The sequence below is a fragment of the Solanum lycopersicum genome, chromosome 11 (assembly GCF_036512215.1).
Source record: "Solanum lycopersicum chromosome 11, SLM_r2.1".
NCBI lineage: Eukaryota > Viridiplantae > Streptophyta > Magnoliopsida > Solanales > Solanaceae > Solanum > Solanum lycopersicum.
Genome location: NC_090810.1, coordinates 29,179,941 through 29,201,007, shown reverse-complemented (window position 1 = coordinate 29,201,007; position 21,067 = coordinate 29,179,941). Strand labels below are relative to the sequence as shown.

General features: G+C 41.2%; 2 pseudogenes; one reads left to right on the top strand and one right to left on the bottom strand.

Moving 5' to 3' along the window:
• The first annotated feature begins 104 nt into the window (after positions 1–104).
• On the top strand, positions 105–2,069 carry LOC101246890 (uncharacterized; annotated as a pseudogene).
• A 13,491-nt stretch (positions 2,070–15,560) lies between these two features.
• On the bottom strand, positions 15,561–20,703 carry LOC112940262 (small ribosomal subunit protein uS4m-like; annotated as a pseudogene).
• Positions 20,704–21,067: the final 364 nt, after the last annotated feature.

The following is a 21,067-nucleotide window of genomic DNA, read 5'->3' as shown; positions in this document are numbered from 1 at the left end:
ATAGAGGGAGCAAAAAACGGGTTTTGTTCCCCTTTACAATATGAAGAAAGCAATAAGGGTCGAAGTTTAGACCGTTCACATTAGTTACACCTATAGAAAAGATCATGAAAGTGGCGATAAAAATTGTACTCAAATCCATTTACAATCTCGATTTTCAAGACAGATCGCACTTCTGCCCGGGTCGAGGCTTCCACTCCTTCCTTAGACAGAACAAAGAAGAGTGGGGAACCTCTTATAGGTTTTTGAAATTTGACAGCAGGAAGTGTTTTCACACCATCGAACGACGTCGATTCATCCCAATCTTGAAGGAATTGATCAACGATCCCAAGTTCTTTTACCCCATTAATAATGTCTTTTTCGCCAGATTACTTGTAGGAGGTGAGAAAGGCCCTTACTCTGCCCTACACAGTGTATTACTATCGGCCCTACCAGGCCACATCTACCTACACAAACCTAATCAGGAGATAGGGAGGATCCGACAGAAGTACCAAATTCCGATTGTTCAGAGAATAAGATCAATTCTATTAAGAATAGGTCACATTGATGACCAAGAAAGTCTTCCGAAGAACAAAGCTTCAACGCTCCCCAAGACAACAGAGCCATCATTGTGGGGATATTAATGAGCATCCAATATAAAGCGGCTTTTCATTACCTTCTTTCGTCGTGGCACCCCCCTTCTCGCAAGCACTTCTCGGCTTAGGGGGAAACGCCTTTTGTTTTCCACCCTTCGTCGGCCCTTACCGCCTTCGTTAACAAGCCCTCGAGCCTTATTTGCGCCTCCTTCTTCATAGAAGCCGTCGGGTTTACCCATAAGTTTGAATTCTACGGTAGAGAACGTTGTAATAATAATTGGGCCATGAGAGACTCTATTAAGTATTGCAAAAGGAACGCCCCGCTTATTGAGCTGGGCAGGGAGGCGATACTAGTTATCATGTTAGAGAGAGGTCTGGTACGTAATCCGCCCCCCTTAAAAACATATTACTTAATATGGATTATTTACGCGCGATATGCTGACACTTACTACTAGGAATCGTGGGTTCCGTCGAGCTTCTAATAGAGATACAAAAATATATCGCCCAATTCCTACAATCTTTAACCATTTGGTAGACTCTGCAGGATCAATTACCATATCTGCACGGAGTGCGGTAGAATTCCTTGGTACAATCATTCGGGAAGTACCTCCGAGGGAGACTCCAATACAATTCTTGCGAGAGCTGGAGAAGCGTCTACAGGCAAAGCACCGTATCCACATAGCAGCTTGCCACCTATGCTCCGCCATCCATTCCATGTTTAGGTGCCTAGGTAATAGTATCCTGATAAAAGAGCTGATGAAGGGGATGAGCACAAGAGAGAGTCTACTGGACGCAGTTCAACTAGCGGAAACTCTTGAAACATCTGGAGTAAGAAGTCTCCAAGTGAGCTTCTTAAGGGGGGCCATTAAGCACATACGGCAAGGACAAACGGAGATCTCGTTGTTGCATAGCTCAAGTAAGAGCAAGGTGCCATCGGACGTTCAACAGATAGTCTCACGATCCGGAACTCATGCCCTGACATTGTCATTATATACTCTTGCGAGTCAGAAGGCGGCGGGGGACGGAGGGGGACATTGGGCGAGATCTATCAGCAGCGAATTCCCCATCCAAATTAAGGCAGCTATCAAAAAGATACTTTGAAGTCTTCGGGATCGAGGTCTCATTAGCCGAAGAAGACCCTGGCCAATCCACATGGCCTGCTTAAAAAACGTCAGCAACGGAGACATTGTATATTGGTCCGGAGGAATTGCGATAAATCCTCTGTGCTACTGCAGCTGTTGCGACAACCTTTACCAAGTCTAAACAATTGTCGACCACCAGATCTGCTGGTATGCAATATTCACCCCGATCTACAAGCACAAAGCCTCAGCGCGGAAGATAATCCTGAAGTACTCTAAAGACTCAAATATAGTAAATCAAGAAGGTGGTAAGACCCTTGCAGAGTTCCCCAATATCATAGAGCTTGGGAAGCTCGGATCCGGTCAAGATCCGAACAACAATGAACACTCAACTACTAGTAAAAGAGGAGAAAGATGACTTTAAAATGAGAAAGAAAAGAAGGTGCTTCTTACCGCTTTATTAGTAAGTAATCTTGTTTTATATCTCCTAAATAAAGGCAAAAGATCACTCCTAAAACCAAGCTTTCTCTTATATACGATACTATAAATTGCATTTGCCTTCTTGCTTAAGGCACTAGTTCGAATGAAACCCTGATCAGGCAAGTGGCCTAGCTAACACAGCTATCCATCAGAAATAGCTGCAATCCGTTGCAGAGTACTATAGAGGCATATAATTTTCCGGGTGTTAAGAAAGATACTACATCGAAAGTAGACATACTTGCTCACTGTCTAAATCGGGCTGTCTTTACCTTTGCTACCTCTTCTGGCTGTAAGGAAACTTTAAATAGGAAATTCTCCGATTTATTACCCCAAAAGAAAGATAGTCCTTTTTTTTCATTCCGTGCATTGGAGCTGAAAAGGGCTGTTCATAAACAGTTTTCCTTGCTTCTTACCTCTTATGTTATTGTAGGAGATAATCAGAGAGAAAATTCTATCTATTCCCTTTGAATAAGACTAAGCTTCTCAAGCCTTTGAAACCTTTGAAAATAGAACCTTTCTTTTCAGGCGGGTTTTCTTCTCCACCAACAACCAAGACGCATGAAAGCGGTTTCCAGCGCTGCTGGGCAGAAAGACATGATGGTATGAAACTCGATTATGTACGCTGATTGTTCGTCCACTTCAAATGCTCAAAACAGACCATTTTTTGTGTAAAATGACAGGGATTGGTTTGGATACTTAGAAAATCCCAAGCAAAGCAACCAACAACAATTTCTGAGTTCATTAGTAGGAAAGACAGGGACCTCTCACTCAATTCAATAACATGTTTTAGGGCATTTTTTTCTAATAATAATGTTAGCATTTGACTAGGCATTTTGGACGTTCCATGATTTAAGTGACTAGCGGCACTTTCGAGATGCCACCTTAAACAGAAAGTATTTTCAATTCCATTTGACTCGGGGCGTCAGGGACCTTCCAAAAGGAACCTCGACTTTTTTCTCATCGATAGGTTCTCCCTCAGTGCCCTACTATTCATAAGAAGTGCTTATTGTTGAGAGACTGATTTATGAAAGCCCGGTGAGTCCTCAACCGACAGCCTTGCTTCGTTCTGCGGCGGTTTTAAAGCTACACCCGTTTCAACATATCATCTCACTCGATTCCAAAAAAATGAAAGAGATGTAGTTTTCTAGTATCCAGTTCAATATAGAAAATGAGCAGTTGCTCCCACGGAAGCAACGCTGGCTTTAATGCAGGTTTAACTGAAATTGTATGAAGTGAGGTAAATTGTCATTCTCCCCACCCCATATGCCTCCTCTGCTTATGCCACTAGTGATGAACTCACTATGGCTATTCAAGGTCAAAACTAGAATTTTTTTTACTGCATAGGATGCTAAACGAAGCCCTAGTCTCTTTTTGTCAAACCCCAACCCCCTTATTAGTAGCCGAAGTAAAGGCCAGTATGAGATCAAAGTCACTTGCCGTCCGTTCACTGTCTGTTCAAAAAAGTCCATCGATATTCCCTTACTTCTCAAGATTTTAATCTTATCAGCCTTTTGATTGTATCCCATAATCAAATCTCTCAGATAAACATCTTGTCGATGATTTGATTTTCACATATTATTTAGAATCTTTTTGTGCGCTTTTCGCGTGTCTTCTTTGCGTAAAGAACCTAACTCATCGGAAGATAAGAAAAATTAACCATTTAACCCTTTAACCAGTGTATGCTATGTAGTGGCAATAAGAATCTGAACTTCCTTAAATTGGAACCAGAACTTGAATAGGAAAACAAGTGGACACACTCGCAAGGAAACCTATCTCGAAACCAGCGAGTTGCCTAAACCCTCCCTTGTTTTCTTGTCTTGCTTTCGGATAAGAAAGACTAGTCACTATAACCTACCTTCTTAGCTTTAGTTGCCTTAAAGACTGTTTTTTTTTCAACCTTGTTACTTTTAAGCTGTCTTTTCGCTTGAGGCTTTCGGATAAGACTACTTACTCCAGTAGGTTAGTAAGCTACCACTTCTGCTTCCAGGCAAGGGTAGCTCTGAAGGGATAGTTTAGCGGAACCAGGCATAAGGAGCAACAATCACTATTGAGAGTTCCACCGCTAGAAAAACATAAGGAGGGGGACATGCTCTATGTCCACTAATTTAATTTAGTGCAGTATAGGAAGCCCTTGTTTGAGTGAGAGCTTCTAGAATGCTATTCAATTCGCAATAACAAACTTTTCCACATTGAGGTTTCAGCTACTTAAAGCGAGAGTGCATCATAAAATTCGATAAGAGTGCTCGGACTTTCTTTAAGCAATTATAGGTGTCAATGGACCGATTTCACTAGCAGAGCACTTTCTCCAATGTGCGCAAACTGTGATGCCACTTTCAATGATGGACATCGGCCCTTGTGTTAAAGTAGCATCGAGTTTTGCTTTGAAACGGGCAAGTGTCGATTTTCCAAATAAGTGGTACCCTTTATTTAGAGTCCGGTAGGTCAATTAAGTTGCCTAAATCTCTTCCTTATCTTCTGCTCTGTAGCTGCCTTCCTCTCTTCGTCTTCGGCTTTTAGAGTTGTGAACTAACCTCTTCCCTTTACACCTAGACAAGTGGCGGATAAGTTGGGCATCTAAAGAACATAAGATCCGAGTTGCTGCTAGGCATAAAAGTCATATTGTCAACTAGGGAAATTGGCACAACCAGGCATCTCATACATTGATAAGGGAAGAATCATGCTTTCATTAGTATTATATTCCTCTCATCCGAATGTCAAGGCTTGCTAGTTTCCTGAAGTACACCCGCATCTGTCTAACTATGTCATAGTTGCTTGGAAGGAAGGTCTCAGATGTACCTTCGGCATGTATGAGATTTTCCTTCCTCTATCTGTGTCATACTTGGGATTCACTGACAGCAAATTTTAAGTAGATCCTCCCCCTTGCTCCACTTCATTTCGCTCGTTTTCTTTTTCCTTCTGCCTGCAAAACAAGTAATGAGATTGGTTTTGTGTGTGTTAGATATCATCAAACCTGTGACATAGATAAGATTGGAGTTCATGCAGCTGTAATGCCTGAGACCACATTTATCCTTGGTGCTCTTGCTTCTCTGGCTACTGCTCCGGCTAAGGCTTTCAATCTTCTTTGACATGCCTTTCTTATATTTCAATCTAGACTTATATGTTCCATGACTATTTAAAGCGATTGCTTCTATCTGGCTTGAGTTAGACAATCATAGAAGGATCTTATGCCACTGGTGACCGGCCTGTCTATCTAGAATCTAGTACTAGGATTAGTAGAGTAGATACACTACTGGGCGTGGCTTCCTCGATCACAGCTTCTCGCTTAGCTAACTGCCACACAATGATGCAAATCAACTCCTTATATAGAATGTAGATCGACTAATTCAATGAAGCAGCCATTACGGCAAACAAGCCACTTTCTTATTCTAGGAATGGAAGATCCTCTACCTATTGGCCTACCCGTTCCGACAGTTAGACTAGCACTCTCTCCCCAGTCAATGGTAGTAACTGGCTGTAAGAGAGCTGACTGTCTACTATCTATGTCATACCTTGGTAGGTGAGTATGAGAGAGAGGATGTAAGTGCATTCTCTCCTTCTCCATCTTCTGGAAAGCACTCTTTGAGCATGCTGACAGAATGATGGACACTAACATCTCTCTCATTTCCAGTGATTTCGCTACAATTTACTAGCGTAAACCTAGACGAAGACTACGGCATTGAAGAAGCAAGCTCACTCTCATTCAAGGAATCAGAGGAAGGTATTATGTACGGTAATGAAGTTCAAACTTTCCGGCTTGATTTATCTCTTCTCTTGAAGTTGCAGTCTAAGTCAACCTTGTTCTAGGCCTTCTCTTCTACTCTATCTGCTTATTGGACTGGTAGGTAAAGTCTTTCTTTTAGGCTTTTTATTGAACTTTAAGGTAATGGGAGAGAAGGCAATCGACAGATAACTTGTAAGTAAAGCTATGGACATGGTTCTCACTCCAAGTCAGTACCAGTAATTTGAAAAAAATGATAGACATCTAGCGCATTCACTCATTTTTTCTTTCTGATAGGCAAACTCAAAGAGGGAAATGCAAGGGGCGTTAGCGATTTTTTGTGCCTCGCCTGCTACTGGGAAGAGACAGCCGCTGTCATTCTTCGCTTCGTTCAAGAATCAACTGCACATGAATAGGTTATTCCTTAGGCCTTCAAGGAGGAAGCAACAACTTTTTTCCAAAATTCCAGGGAAAATCGAATGAAATTCTGTTCGTAAGACAAGAAAGTCGCCTATGGAAAGTAGAAGTCTATGAACACTAACGGAATCTTTTGGGAAGGATTGTGGTGAAAATTGGCATTTTACCTTCTCCTTTCTAAAGCAAAAAAGAATGTCATCATTCTGATCGAGACTTGAAAAAAAAAGATAAGGAACTTTGACTTGCCGCCCACATAACGAATTGTTTCCTTACCAAGCTATCCAGGCCTTTCGATCCTCTCCTTACAGTCATGTGGCTTTCACTCCTCCAGTTCTATAATTGTTGACTTGACTTATTATTGTAAAAACTACTCACTATCCAAATGAAAGACGATCGATTATCTACCCATGAAGATAGAGAGTCCCACATACGAGAAAAGGTCAAAAATAGAGTTGAACCAAGAAACATTGCAAAGGCATAATTATAGTAGGGCCGGGATATCCCCGCCCTCCAAACAGGACATGAGGGTCTCCCATCATCCGACTCTCAGCTGGGGAATATCCACTAACTACTTCCTCTAATATCCTCCCTTTTCCACATCATGGGGGTTTACAGGAGAACCCACAGGCTCGCTCGGAAAGGCTGTTATACCATACCCTTTGACTTAACTTTACTCTAGTAGTCACTAGACACACTATAGTAGTCCATCTGGATGCTCTTGCTGAAATCATTACTCTTAATTCATCCTTGCTCTAGCAATTGCGCTCCCTAGACCACTACCACGTAGTTAGGTAAGGGCAATAAGTCCATAGTGACGGGAATCTAGGAATGAATGGGGATCCCTATCAATAGAAAAAGAATATCTAATTAGAGTTTTCTACCTTTATCTCACTCAATAGATCTATCTGATCTGATAAGGCATAGTACAATACGAGACGATGTAATGCAATGGGATAGATGGTAAAGGGCTTCCTGCACCCAAAAGCGATGATTCACTTATCCCTTTGTCCATAGAAACATCGTGGCATACAACCGAAACGACTCCCCCTAGATAGCCGCCCCTTTCTCTCATTTTACAGCCTCGTGGAAGGACGAAAGAAGGAAAGTTACAAAACGGGCCAGTGAAGGCTCGCGAAGTAGACAACAATCAGCAAGCAAGAGATTCTCAGACCCCTAAACTTTCTCTTTTTTTATTATACTTCTTTTTTTTAATCAGGTAAGCTTTGAAGCTATCTTCTCTGCTATACTATACCTGTTGTAGGGCGCTAGCGCTTGACTAATATAATATAAAGTAAAGGTACTCTATTAGGATCTTACGAATCTAAAGATATCAAAATGGAAGAACGATCTCTTTTGCTTGCCCTTATCTTTAAAAGGGCGTAAGAACTTCACTTGCTAAGGGATGGGATTCATTCAATTGCATACCTGCTAGCACTACAAAAAGCTCCGCGCTTAACGCCCCTACTACTGCTGTGCAGCCTTTCCTCGAGTTTGTAGAGTCGGGTTTCTTGTATACCCACATAGAGTAGCCTCCCCCACCAGGAACGCGGCCACGGGTCATAATGCACTCTTCACATAACAAATCCACTTTGAAGTTGAATTATTCTCTCGCCAGTCGCCAGAATGTGCACGAGATACCATAAGGGCCCAATATCTCAATAGCACCTTTGTTTAGAGCTTTAACAAAGACTTCATATCCGAAATGCAGGAACAATCTGACTAGACAGTCATTCAAAACTTGATCAAAAAACCAGCATTTATTGAAGAAGCTATAAAGTCGATTACTAATAGTACTAGTTTGAAAGGCTTGTTCGAATTGATCTGCTACGGGATTAACATTATACGCAACATTAGCACCTGAAGTACTAAATGGAATAGGTATTAGTTTGGTAATGGTTAGAGTAGCAAACTCAGATTTTGCAGGAATCACAATTTTTTGTAGTACGAAGGGGCAATTATCCAAAAAATGGGATGGGGGTCAACACGTTGTCGGGCGTCGGCGGCTGACTCAAGTGCCACCCAAACCGTGTGAATGGTTGCATATTACACGGTTCACTAGCTCTGCCTGAGGTGTGGGTACCTATTATTCGTCGAGTAATTTTTCTGCGTATTCCCAGACAATAGAAAGGAGTCTTCCTTTCTCCTTTTTCGAGGAGAATTGAAAGGAATAAGATCCCCTCTATTGTAATGAAATAATTGAAGTTCATTTATTCATTTCAGGAGAGCTTTTGCAAAAACCCCTTTGGCCTCATATAAGGCCAAGGGGGAAATAAGGTTGTCAAACATAGTATAGGAGGGGGCGTCTTTTGCCAGATCTTAAAGAGGCATCATAACTCTTCTTCAATATAGGAGCGTAGACATTCCGGTGCTACTTGATTATCCGGTAGATCTAGTGCCATTTCCGATTCATCAGGCTTTGGACAGGAGGTAGACGCTCCCCCACCGAATCCTTTCCTGCGCAGTCTACCTTTTCTAACAACAACTCATAAAAGAAAAAAGAGAACTAAAGAAAAAGAGACAGAGTCCAAACGCTTTCCATAATAGGTACACGAGAAATGTCTGGATTCTTTTTCTAGTGGAAATGCCATTAAGTGTGAACAAAGACTCATGATACGAAAACAAAAAGCAATATAAGTAAGTACACGATATCCTGATGTATTTCTAACTCCAACTCGGACAATTAAAATAATACAATAGAAGAGACCATCTAAAGAGATTTATCTTAATCATAATCACTAAATTAGTGGAAAAAACTATCGCAGAAAATTCCAGTAAAAAGTCAACGAGTTTTGATAACATTGGAAAGGAATTCAAATTAGGATAAATTCAAATGTGAAACGTAAAGGTCTGAGGTAAGTCTTTCTTTTTCTCTTACTATTTTTATAGAGGAGACTGCCCACACTGAACACGAACCCTCAACTATACTTGATCAAATCAAGATCTTCGTTTGTTCTTTTTCAGGATTGACTACACATAGGAACTTCCATCAACTTATCAATTGTTACTTCTGTTGATGTTGCAATAGTATTGTACCAAGAGACCCATTTCAGCCACTGTTTCATCCATCTGAGTAAAACAGTGCATTCAAGGATTTCTCTCTCACCATCAAAAACCAATTCATTTGGCAAGAGTCCTATCTCCTTAGGTGTTAATTCCGTCCGAAGATAATCTATTATCTTTCCCTTAAAAAACATTGAGAGGTTTAAATCTCCCAATACAATATTCGAGAGGTAGTAGATGTGACCTGTGTTGTTTGCTTGCAGCCGCTTTCAGTCTTTCCCAATTTATAGACTGAGTAGACATCAAACGAGAACAAAATTTGAATCTGGCCCCCAAAAAAATAGGTAATATCGTTATTGAAATTTAATATTTGGTTGCGAGTATACAAAGACCCACAGTTGTCCTACTGGAAGTTAATCCTCTAAGAGAGATTGGAGAAAGGTAAATTTACATGTCCTTTGTCCAAAATCTCTTAGCAAACTCGAGGGTTCTGTTCTCGGATATTATTGATTTTGCTAAGAGAATGTAATACCAAGCCTATCCAGCAAAATCCTGTACTGCCGTGACACATCTGTATCGGTGATTAGGATATCATCACCTAACAAGGCGTAATCAGCAAAAGGGGTAGTAGTCGTTGGGTATGCATACATCGCAGCTAGCCACACCATATAATTGTGGGAAAGCGCAAATAGGGACCATGATCCGTAGTAACCTAACGGATGTCCTGTTAAGAAAGCAATCTCACTCACTCTCTTGACAATCGGAGGGACGATCAAGAAAGTGTTGATACCCTAGGAACTGTTGACTATTGATGACTCCAGTGTACTCCCCCACACGCAGAACATGAAGGTGTATATGATACTCAATGGCCAACGATCCGTTGCCAATTTTGAATCAACATATAAAGAATTACTTTTCTTTTGAGATAGTAATTGTACCAACGGACGTTCTTGGTCAAATTCTCCATTCTCAGAAAGGTGAGATCGGACTTTCATTGCCCAATAGTGGTCAAGAAAAAGTAACCTTTGTTTTTTACGAAATTACGTATTGCAAAGATACGTCTCTTACCACCTCCCTCTATCACTTGAGCTAACCTTCCCGTTGCAAACTAAAAACCCTTGTAAACCCCCAAAAGAGAACTAAAGTAGGGGCCTACAGACTTTTTCAGAAAGAGTTTTAAAAAACTACAATTTTTTGACTTACTTTTCTTGTGGCATAATTCAGATAGATAGAAGGGATAATGCCGATGTTAGAACACCACAATATTCCTCTTTTTGGTGTTAATGTTATCAACGGTGAATCGATCATTCAATATCCTTTTCCTAAAATACCAGAAATCCCGCCTTTCGGTATTGCGATAAAGTATTGATAGAGAGAAAAGTGAAAGGCACAACATCGAGAGAGAGGGTTGGGGAAAGACCCGAAAATTGAGAGGCGGACAAGAAGGTTATATCGCTCTAAAATAGGTACTGATTATGAACCACAAGCCCTAGCTTTTAAGCCGAAGAAAGAAGAAATCATACCATTGGAACAGAAATATATTGCACTTCAAAATAGTTACTATAAGCACTGCAAGCGCACTTCCTATTTTGGCAAACCAAACCTTAAAAAGCACCTCCCCCCGGCTAGCCTTGCTAAAGCGGGTGTGCGGGAGAATAGAACTGAGCATGAAGGCTGCAAGACAGAAGGAAGGTTCCCGCGTGTAGGAAAGCTTTTTCACATGCATAACAAATGCAAGTAGACTTTTTTTTTAGACTCCTGGGGAGACAAGCTAGCTCTTCGTATCATTGGCATTGGGAAGGTGAACCTGGCTACACAACAACTCTAACTCTAGCAGAGGATCTAGTTCCACAACAATCCACTTATTTTATATAAGATAATATATAAACTTAGCCTACCTACAATCGCTTGCTTGATGGCTCTCTTGCTTTACCTACTTACTCTATAGGTAAGACTTTCATGAATAGCATGCTCGTGTGCCTTGTTTCCCCAGATGACAAGCCCACATTGTATCATTACATTCCTTTCAGAAGAATACTTAAGAGAGACCTTAACGCTAGGGATGAGGATTTTCTTTCATAACCAAATGAAATTGTCTAAGGTGAGGATCCAAGACTGATGGGTACAGAATCTAGCGGTACTTTTTATTGATCACAAATCGCTTTTTATCGCGTTGTACTCCTTTTTCAAGATCAGCTCTTAGGTGGGAAAAATCAAATGATGAAAGGGGAAATGAAATGTCGGATTGAATCGTCAAAGCAGGGCTAAGACAAATAGATATGAATGAAAAACTGAGGTCTTCCCCCTGTTTCATAATAAGACTGGCATAAAGCTTACTTGAGGAATTAGGAAGATGAAAGTAAGAAAAGCGGAAAAGGGGGATACCCCATATAGACCAAAAGGTCTTAGATCGATAATATCCAAGAAAAGAAAATTCGTGCAGCAGAAACGAAAGAGCTTTAGTAGATTGTTTTAGGTCCAATCATTTAATCTTAAATCTTGCTTACGCCTACAAGCAAGAGTCTCCTAGGATTTTGCAAGGAAAGGGTAGCCAACCTGGGATACGTTTCGGCAAGGAATAGGAAAGTGCCTCTTGTTGATTACCCTTTCTTTTCGTTTCCTGGGCTAGGTAACTGTTAATGGAATATCTGGGGCATTTTCTACTTTTTGGATTCAACTCGTCTTCCCTGAAGCGGAACCCACGTATAAATTAGAGTATACATATGCACTTACTGTTACAGGTACAGAAGGCACAATCGGAGCACTAAGATCATGGGGTGAAGCCACGCTGTCATTGCACGTTGGGTAAGTTGCGGAGCTACATTTTAAAGAAAGATTCACTAGATTCCGACCTTCTCACAGCTCTGTATATTTCTATTGGAGGGAAATACAATACTCTAACGATTCCTGCCTTGGTTGATGATGAATTACCTTACTCCCTTTCCATAACGGGTTTAAGCGTATAGTCTATTCTATAATATACTCTTCTTCTAGCAAAGAAATTGCTAAATTGGATGTTAATCCCTATAAGAACTGCACTGAAACTAAAAAGAACAACAAGAGCAATCCCTCACAGGCTAAAGCAATAACTCGGGGCGCAAACAGTCTTTAGAAGTCTAAACTAAGAAAGACTTACGAACAACTTAGGAAGGATAAGAGCTGTAGATACAATGCAAAAGAAGTTGTCAGAGGCGATGCGATGGTACTCACCTCAGCCTCTCTGGCGGCATTAGCTACCAGATTCATTCAGTGACAGCCTTAGGATAAGGAAGTCCTTTATTTTCATTAAATAAATAGAAAGCCACTCTCTGTCTTACTTTCTTTCATTTAGTTAGGAATGGTAAAGGTTCTCGCTCGAAAAAGACTCTTCACCTAATTAATTTGAATGACTCTTACCCTTACTTATCTCTTAACTCAGAGAAGTCCCTCTCGGAGCTATTCCCCGGCGCTGTGTCTTCTTTCTCCTTACTCTGGGAATGAAGTCGTAAGATGAACAGAATACAGACTTGCTTGCTCTGTTTTGTTCAGGACCTCTTGCTGCTGCGTCTATTTCATATTCGATTCCTAATAAAACAAAAAGATTGTTGGCCTGGATATTCCGATTGAGAATAAGGAAGAGGCTATGAAATAGAAGAAAGAAGGTGAGTTCAAACTCTAACTCAAGAGCCCTTACTCAAGAGGGCTTCTCTTCCACTTATTGTCATAAGTCAAATGGTTAAGTCCAGTTAGGGCAACTGGGCCAGACGACATTGATACCGGAGATTCTGTGGTAAGGTACAAAGCTTTTTGTCTGGGTCTTGGGCAGACGTACTCAACATGTACAAATAGAAAGGCTTGTCTAGTGAGTGATGACACTAGTGAGTAAACTGCAAAAGGGTCTTGCTTGGTATAATATAAGCGGATGACTTAGTTATAATTAACTCAGATGTGACTTCTTTGCTCGGTTTTGATTGCTTGACTCAATAATGGCCCTTTAAAGTCATTAACTCCATATTTAGGGAATGGTTGAACTTCTTTTTTCTTTTTCAAGTTGTCGATAGTCATGTTTTTATATTTCTATACTGTTCCGTACTAAATTCTTTTGTCCACCAATCAACTGAAGAACCAATTAGTTGTAGAAGCACATGCGACTTAAAAAGTAGCCCCGGAAAATATTAAAAAGAAGAGGTCTAGGGCTGGTTCCGTAAAGGGATCGAAGAGAATGTAGCTTTAAGAATAAGGAAAGGCGAGCCCTAAGTCTAAGTTGATGTTACAGGGCTGGGAGGTATGAGTTTATCGGTTTTAGGGAAGCCCGGCAATCCGTTCCTATCAATTATTCGTCAGGAAAAACAAAGGGTACTTGTCCAATGATTGAGGAAGGTCGTCAGCTATGTCTTACCGATTCTCCGAAGAACATACCAATACTAGTTCCAAAACAAAAAAAGGGGGGGATTGACTTTTTCAGTATGCGTCTTGAGTTTTTTGTTCTTATCGAGATTAGATTAGGGTGGTCAGAGTATTTTATAGGTCAAGGGACGATTTTCTTTTTTTCTTCTATCAAGCTTCTTAGGAAAGTACTCTTGATTCTTATTCGGATTCTTTACCTCATTGACCGACATTATAATAGGTGTATAGGTCAGGGAGCGACAACTTGGTTTTTAAGTGTTCAGTTACTTTTGATAGACAGTTTTTCGGTGACAGGACTTTCTTAGTATTGCGAGATTCCCCCTATAGAATGGAGATGCAAGAGCTAGTTTCAAATACTAAAAAGGGAAAGGCTAGCAGAAAAGATAGATTGATTCCTTGCTTCGGATGAAGCAGAGTTTACGAAGATGAAGTTCGATCTCAAGTTGCTTGCATGCACCTATAAGTATGGTTGCTCACCCTAAGTGAAGAAAAGTCGTAAAAAAACAAAGGGCTTTCTTCCGTATAAGTGCATAAGATAAGAATGGTCTGGTGTCCCAGTTCATTCAGACCTGTAGTTAGCTCCGCTTGAGCAACACTTTACAACCGAAGAGAAAAACGGGAGGCGAGCCCTATTAGGATAGGATTTTTTGTGCATTCTTCCTCTTTATCTTCTTTTTCTGATGAATCTTCTTTGGAGTGAAAACTCTCCCTAATAAAGACTCAACTCACTAATATATTTGTACTTCCTTTATCGTGGGCTTTCGAGCGTGGAAAAAAGGAGGGAAAATAGGTTTGATGAGAGGAAAACTGCTATTTCCTTGGTCTTTATTCCTCTCTCAAACGATGCTTAGGGTGAGCAAACCATACCATTCACCTTAGAGCCCCGCCTAGGAGTCTGTGGACAACCATTTACATCATTTCTTTGAAAAGCTCTCATGAGATCTCATTGGCATGCCCTACCAAATGAAAAGAAAGTCGTAGGAGCAAGTTAAGAGTTAGAATTCCCCGACTCCGTTCCTCTTTATTAGCCTTCTTTCTACTTCAACATAAACTTCGTTAGCTACGAATTGATATTCGCCCATCTTTGGCTGCCTATTAGAAGGATTATATTGGACCTATGACATCTCGTTACAACATTCTTTTTTTTATTGGGATTTCCGGTGAAAACTTCTATCTTGAAGAATGGGATCTTCTTAAGATGTGCACGAACAACTACAGGAACGACTTGTCGTCGAGACTCCTGCCCCAATTAAAGGGATTCGACGATGTTTTTACTAAAACTCACGATGTGGATTCGAACCAGAGCATTTCGTCGAGGACCATTCTTCTTCCAAACCCTTTTTAGGAAGCACTCACTAAGTTACTTATGGAATCTCAAATCTCTCTCGACGCCGAGAATTCTTTATGTTTCCAGGTCAATTAGAGGTTCACCTTCCTTCTCCCCCACCTTTTAGCCTTCTTCACCCCTGGAAAAAAAAAATAAGCTTAAATCAAAAAGAAAGAAGAGAAATTGGGCCATGTTTCCCGAGAGAGGCTGCCTTCTCTCAGGCCAGCAGTCTCCTACATCTGGTCGAGTGCTCTACGACGGGCTTCCCTCTTTCCCTGTCTCTTCACGCTCGTCTATGCTCCGCCCAGCAAGTAATAATTGAAAAATGAAGTTTCCTTTCCTTAAAGTCAAGTGGCTTTCCGCTCCTGCATTAAGATTGAAAACAAAAACTTCTCGTAAAAAAAGGCAATCAATTAGAAAAAGAAAAAATATGGGAATAGTGAATCAAAATCTACATGGATCCCAATCTTTACCTCTATCCACGGATATAACTATCTATATGGGGAGAGATCTATCTATGAATCGGCCTAGACTATCCTCTATCCGGATAGATATGTGCCTATGAGCGACTACGCCAATCTTTATATGTTTTGGCCACATCCCTTTCCTATCCGAAGAAGAAGGTTTGGATCTTTCAATATTTTGTCGTGAGGTATGTGACCTATATTAGGTCCATAAGATACCATAGCCTTTGGTGTTCAATGATTCACCTCCGAATAATGAGTTGGTAGTTCGATCCTTTTTATTTTGATCTTTTTAGTAAACTGATGGGGGGGGGGGTGCAGAGCAATAGGTCGAATTACTATGTAATAAAGAATTGTAAACTATAGGACTTCTTGTTCGAGTCGGAATATTTCAGTTTTTCTCGTTCCTTCTCTTCTATAACAATAGGGATTTGAAATGATAAAAATTCCTCTTCATTCTGTTGTGCTCAGCGAAAGAACTGCCTAAGCATACTTTTTCGGATCCAAACTTCTTTGTTCTTTCTAAGTCTTCTTCTTACATAGAAGAACACACCTGTTGCAAAAACAGGGATTTTAGTAGTAGGCATTATCTCCTCTTAGTGTGAGTAGGCGGAACCATTATGTTTTTATACTTCTCCATGGGTAATCCAGGAATTCCTATTATTTACTCAAATGAGATTTCGATATAGAAGGATCCTTTTATTTCTTCACCGATTGTTTTCACATCATTTTCTTGAAAAGATATTATATCACCGTGGGAGAGTTTAAAATGAGTAATTTTAACCATTAAATTATTCACACAAACCCTTCTATGACTTATCGGCTGCCTTGCTTTACGAATAGTTTCACAAAAATTGAGATGAACCGGGATAAGGTCGGATCTTGTTTCTGTATTGAGTAGAAAGGGGATATATAAAGTTTGTTGTCTTCCTCTGTGCATCTCTGTGATGGTTAAATATCCATAAAAAAGAGACAAGTTTCGTGTAGTTTGTGATTGGATGTAACTGTTAAGATTTTCTCTAGAATAAATCTTTCTCTTAATAGATCTCTTCTTGTTCCTCAATCTTCCGAGAATACAACATTGTATTATTGTAAGTTCGTTGTTCCAAACATTTCCTTAAAGTGGACGACAAGTTTTAAATCTTAATGCAGGCAAGGCATATCACGTTGAATTAGTCTGTTTTTCCACATCACGTATAAGGAGAATCGAACCCCCTCTGCTGCTGGCGGGCAGATGAATAATGTACTACTTCGATCCAACAACTTCTTAGCAGTAGGTTTTGGCTTGCCCCCATCCTTATAGTCAAGTGGCTAAACGCCCATTTCTTCTTATTAGTCAGATAGGTTTGGAACCCTTTCCCCTTTTAAGATAATAATAAGGTAAGCTTCCAAAGCTCCTTTCTTCAGCTGGTGCGAAGGAGCGCACTTTCGTTTTCCCCCCTTCTTCCACTCTGCCCCGAAGAGTAACTAGGATCAATTTAGTCACCTTTGAATGTTCCAATTGAACACTGTCCACTTTTTATTATTCTCAAAAGATATTATTATTCTCTTTACCAAACATATACCGATCCAATCACGATGTTATATATAAGAAGAACAAAAGATCCTTCTTGATCAATCCCTTTTCCAAGATAACCATTGAGGTACCTCAAGATCCTGTATACTACATGTTGGTGTGCTTGACAAGGAGCATGCATATACTGCTTTACAAACCCCACAACATAGGTAATGTCAGGTCTAGTGATAGTAAGATATATAAGTTTTCCCACAAGCCTCTGATGCTTGCATCATTAAACGGTTCTTTTCTCTTTTCTTCAAGCTTATTTCTTCTATTGGGATAATTGCAGCCTTGCAACCTCACATACCTGTTTTCTTCAAATCAAGGACATAATTTGAGAGATGGCTCTACTTCTTATAGATCTCGAAAACCTCTGTGTCCAATAAGTACCTTAGCATGCCAAGTTTATGTTGAAGGTGCAGCTCACGTAAGCCTTCAATCTTTCAATCTCATCAACATCATCACCAATGACTCTAATCATTTACTATGATCCGACTCACTTTTGCACCCTTTATTATGAAATGTGTATGTTAAGAAGCACACCTTTTTTTGTAGCCAAACTAAAATATGGCCTTACTGAACTTCTCAAACCAGGCCCTCGGGGATTGCTTCAATCCGTACAGGGCTTTCTTCAATCTGCATACTTTTTGTGACTCTGCTTTCATTCCATATCCGGGTTCTATCTCTATATACACCTCCTCGTGCGAGTCCCCATACAAGAAGGCATTTTTCATATCTAATTAATACATTGGCCAACGATCTGTTGCTGATTTTAAGTCAAAGGAAAATGTTTGACGTTTTCTTTTTTATTTACATCTCAACAACGGATGCTCTTTGTCGAAAGTTATATCGGTTGTAATACTGGATAGAACCTTCATTTACCCCATATGGACAGGAAACAGTAATCTTTGCTTAATATAGGTTCCATAATGTGGCCACTCCTTACCACCCTCAAACTAGTGGGCAAGTTGAAGTGTTGAATCGGGAGATAAAACAGATATTGTAACAAATAGTGAACGCTAGTAGAACGGATTAGTCAAGGATTCTTGATGATGCTCTTTGGGACTACCGAACAGCATATAAGACTCCCATAGGTATGTCTCCATACGAACTTGTAAATGCGAAAGCTTGTGATTTTTCGGTTGAGTTAGAGCATAAATCAATGTGGGCTTTGAAGAAGTTAAAAATGGATTGGAGCGAAGCTGCAGAGTAACGGTATATGGGTTGAATGAACTTGATGAATTTCGCCTGAAATCCTATGAAAGCTCACCATTATACAAAGAAAAGATGAAGAAGTACCATGAAAAAAAAATTGAAAAGCGAGAGTTTATGGTCGGGGATTCGGTGCTTTTATTCAATTGCAGGTTGCACTTGTTTCTGGGCAAGCTCAAGTCCAAATGGACCGGTCCTTACTTGGTTACCCAACTATTCCCTCATGGAGTAGTTTAGTTTGAAACTAAGGAGGGTGTGCGGTTAAAGGTGAATGGACAGCGCATAAAAATCTATTTCGGGCATGGTGAATCAGCGAATGAAGTGATCGAGGCATACCATCTTGATGAAGTCTGAGTAATCAAGTGTCCCCAGTCGTGCCGCGACATTAAATCAGGTGCTTGTTGGGAGGCAACCCAATACTTATCGTCTTTTTATTAATGGTAGCATTTTTCTTCTAATGGGTTTTTGAATTAGCAGGCACATCACAAGGAAGATCTTCAGACAAATTACTCTACAACAGTCACTTACGGACACATCGACGGACTGTTGCACCAGCGACATGCGGTCGTATGCGTCTGTCGTACCAGGTATGTTTTACTGTTATTTTCAAACTGGGCACACACGACGGAACCAACTACGGGTCATCACAACCGCGACGGACCGTTGTCGAGGAATCATTGCGTGATTAATGAGGCATACCTGATCCGACCAGGTTGGAGTTTATTATAAAATTTCACCATTTAAACTCCACAACCCCTCATTTCACCCCATTACTTCCTTATTCCTCTCATTCCCCCTCCGTTTTAAATGTCCATATTCTCTCCCTCGATCATTGCCCCCACAAAATTCTCCATAGCCCTAAAAGTTATTACTTACTAGTCGGAGCTGCTGTTGTGGGTGTCTTCCTGGCCAACGAGTACCTGTCCATTTGTTTTTCTCCATTTCTAAGGTATGTGTCTCTAGTTTCTACTCATTTATCTTGCTTTTTCGTTTATTAGTTAGTATTAGCTTAGTTCTTCGTCGTATGTTGTTTCCTTTATTTGATTCTGTCTAACCTACGTTCAAAATGTTCAAAATTTCTATGTTTACAACCCTAAACATAGGTTCATTTGCATTTCTTGATTCCTAGGTAGTTGGGATAAAAAATGTAGGTCCAAAACACTACAATTTTTATGTGGGTTCATCGGGGATGCATAGGGTACCCTCAGTTCTGTCGCTGTTATTCAGAATAAGACCTCCGATGATGGACCGTCGTACCCATGACGGACCATCGTAGGGTCCATTGCAAAAGCCCTAGTACCCTGTCCTAACAGACACACACGACGGTCCGTCCTGCACAACCGTTTCGGTTGTCAGAGACCCTGTTTCTAAGGGTCTCTCATTTTTCCCAAGTGTCCCCAACGGACACCTGTGATGGACCTTCATCTTTAAGACTGTCCTTCCTGCACATCCGTTTTGGTTGTTAGAGACCCTATTTCTCCGGTTCTCTCATTTTCTCTAAGTAACCTTCAACGGACACATGTGACGGGCCGTCATACCCACGACAGTCCAACTTGCACGACCATCATAACAGTCAGAGACCCTTCCCCTAAGGGTCTCCATATTTTTTTCAAGTGTTCTACAACGGAAACATACGACAGACCGTCTTACTTGTGACAGTCCATCCTCCACATACCGTCATGCTAGTCAGATACTCTCATTCAGGGTTCTCTATATATACATAGTCCAAGTAAGAGACGACGGATCTCATGATGGTCTGTCGCAGTCACGACGAGTTGTCAATAGGCCCGTGGTGTGTCACTGCATCTACAGCAATGACATACTACTTCCAATGTTTTCTTTATTATGGTTTTTCTTGTCTTGTTTTCCACTACTCGTACTAATATTGATCCTTTACAGGTACTATCTACTATGGAAAACAAGCAAGACCGCATCTACGCACGCAGGCGATCAAAGTCTGTCGCCCCATCTTCCCGCGTGGTCATCGATTCTGATGATGAGTGTGACCCTGAGTATGTGCCCCCAGGCACTTCCACCCCTTCTCGTGCTGCACGTGCTCCCAGTGCCACACCTAAAAAGGTGGCGTCCGGCGTAGTCACCGCCTCTCAGTCTGATGAGGAGCGCACACTGACCGGCACACCCTTTGGGCCAGCCACAAATGAATAAGGAGCGTCTGGCTCCTTAGGAGTATCATTGTCCGAGGAAGCCTCCGACTCTGCTGAGGTTCCCGCAACCGCCACTGCTGCAGCGTCAGACTCATCTGATGAGGCTGACAGTTCAGAATCTACATTAGGCTCACAAGCTCAGGTCCCCACACCAGCCACTGACCAGCCCAACCGGTGGTGTGTCGACGGGAAATTTTAAGTCTACTCTGACGCCAAGTTCCTTGCTGATAAAGGAGTTATGACTCGAACACTCACCTTGGAGTGGCGGGTCCTTACAAGGAGTCTCCCGAGGATGCCTGAGATCCACAACCTCTTCACCAGGCATCTCTTCGAGTGGACAACACGTCCGTTGGGATGTTACAGTAAAGAAATGGTCCGAGAGTTCTACGCATACTACGTAGCGACTCTCCAATCACAGATTGATAGGCGGGCTTCCCCCGCTAATCAGGCACCACTAGAGCAGGTCCGAGTACGCGGCGTGAAGGTTGACATCTCACTGCCTGCCACCCGCCTATTTCTATATGGTGAGGGTGTTCATGCTACTCGGACCCCCCTCACTGTCGAGTTTGACTACCACTAGCAGATAGTTAAAGATGGCAAGTTCCTGCGCGAGCCATCATAGAGAGAGACCACAAAGAGGTGGATGTCCTTGCACCTGTAAGCTGATAGAGAGGGTGCCGACTGGGCCA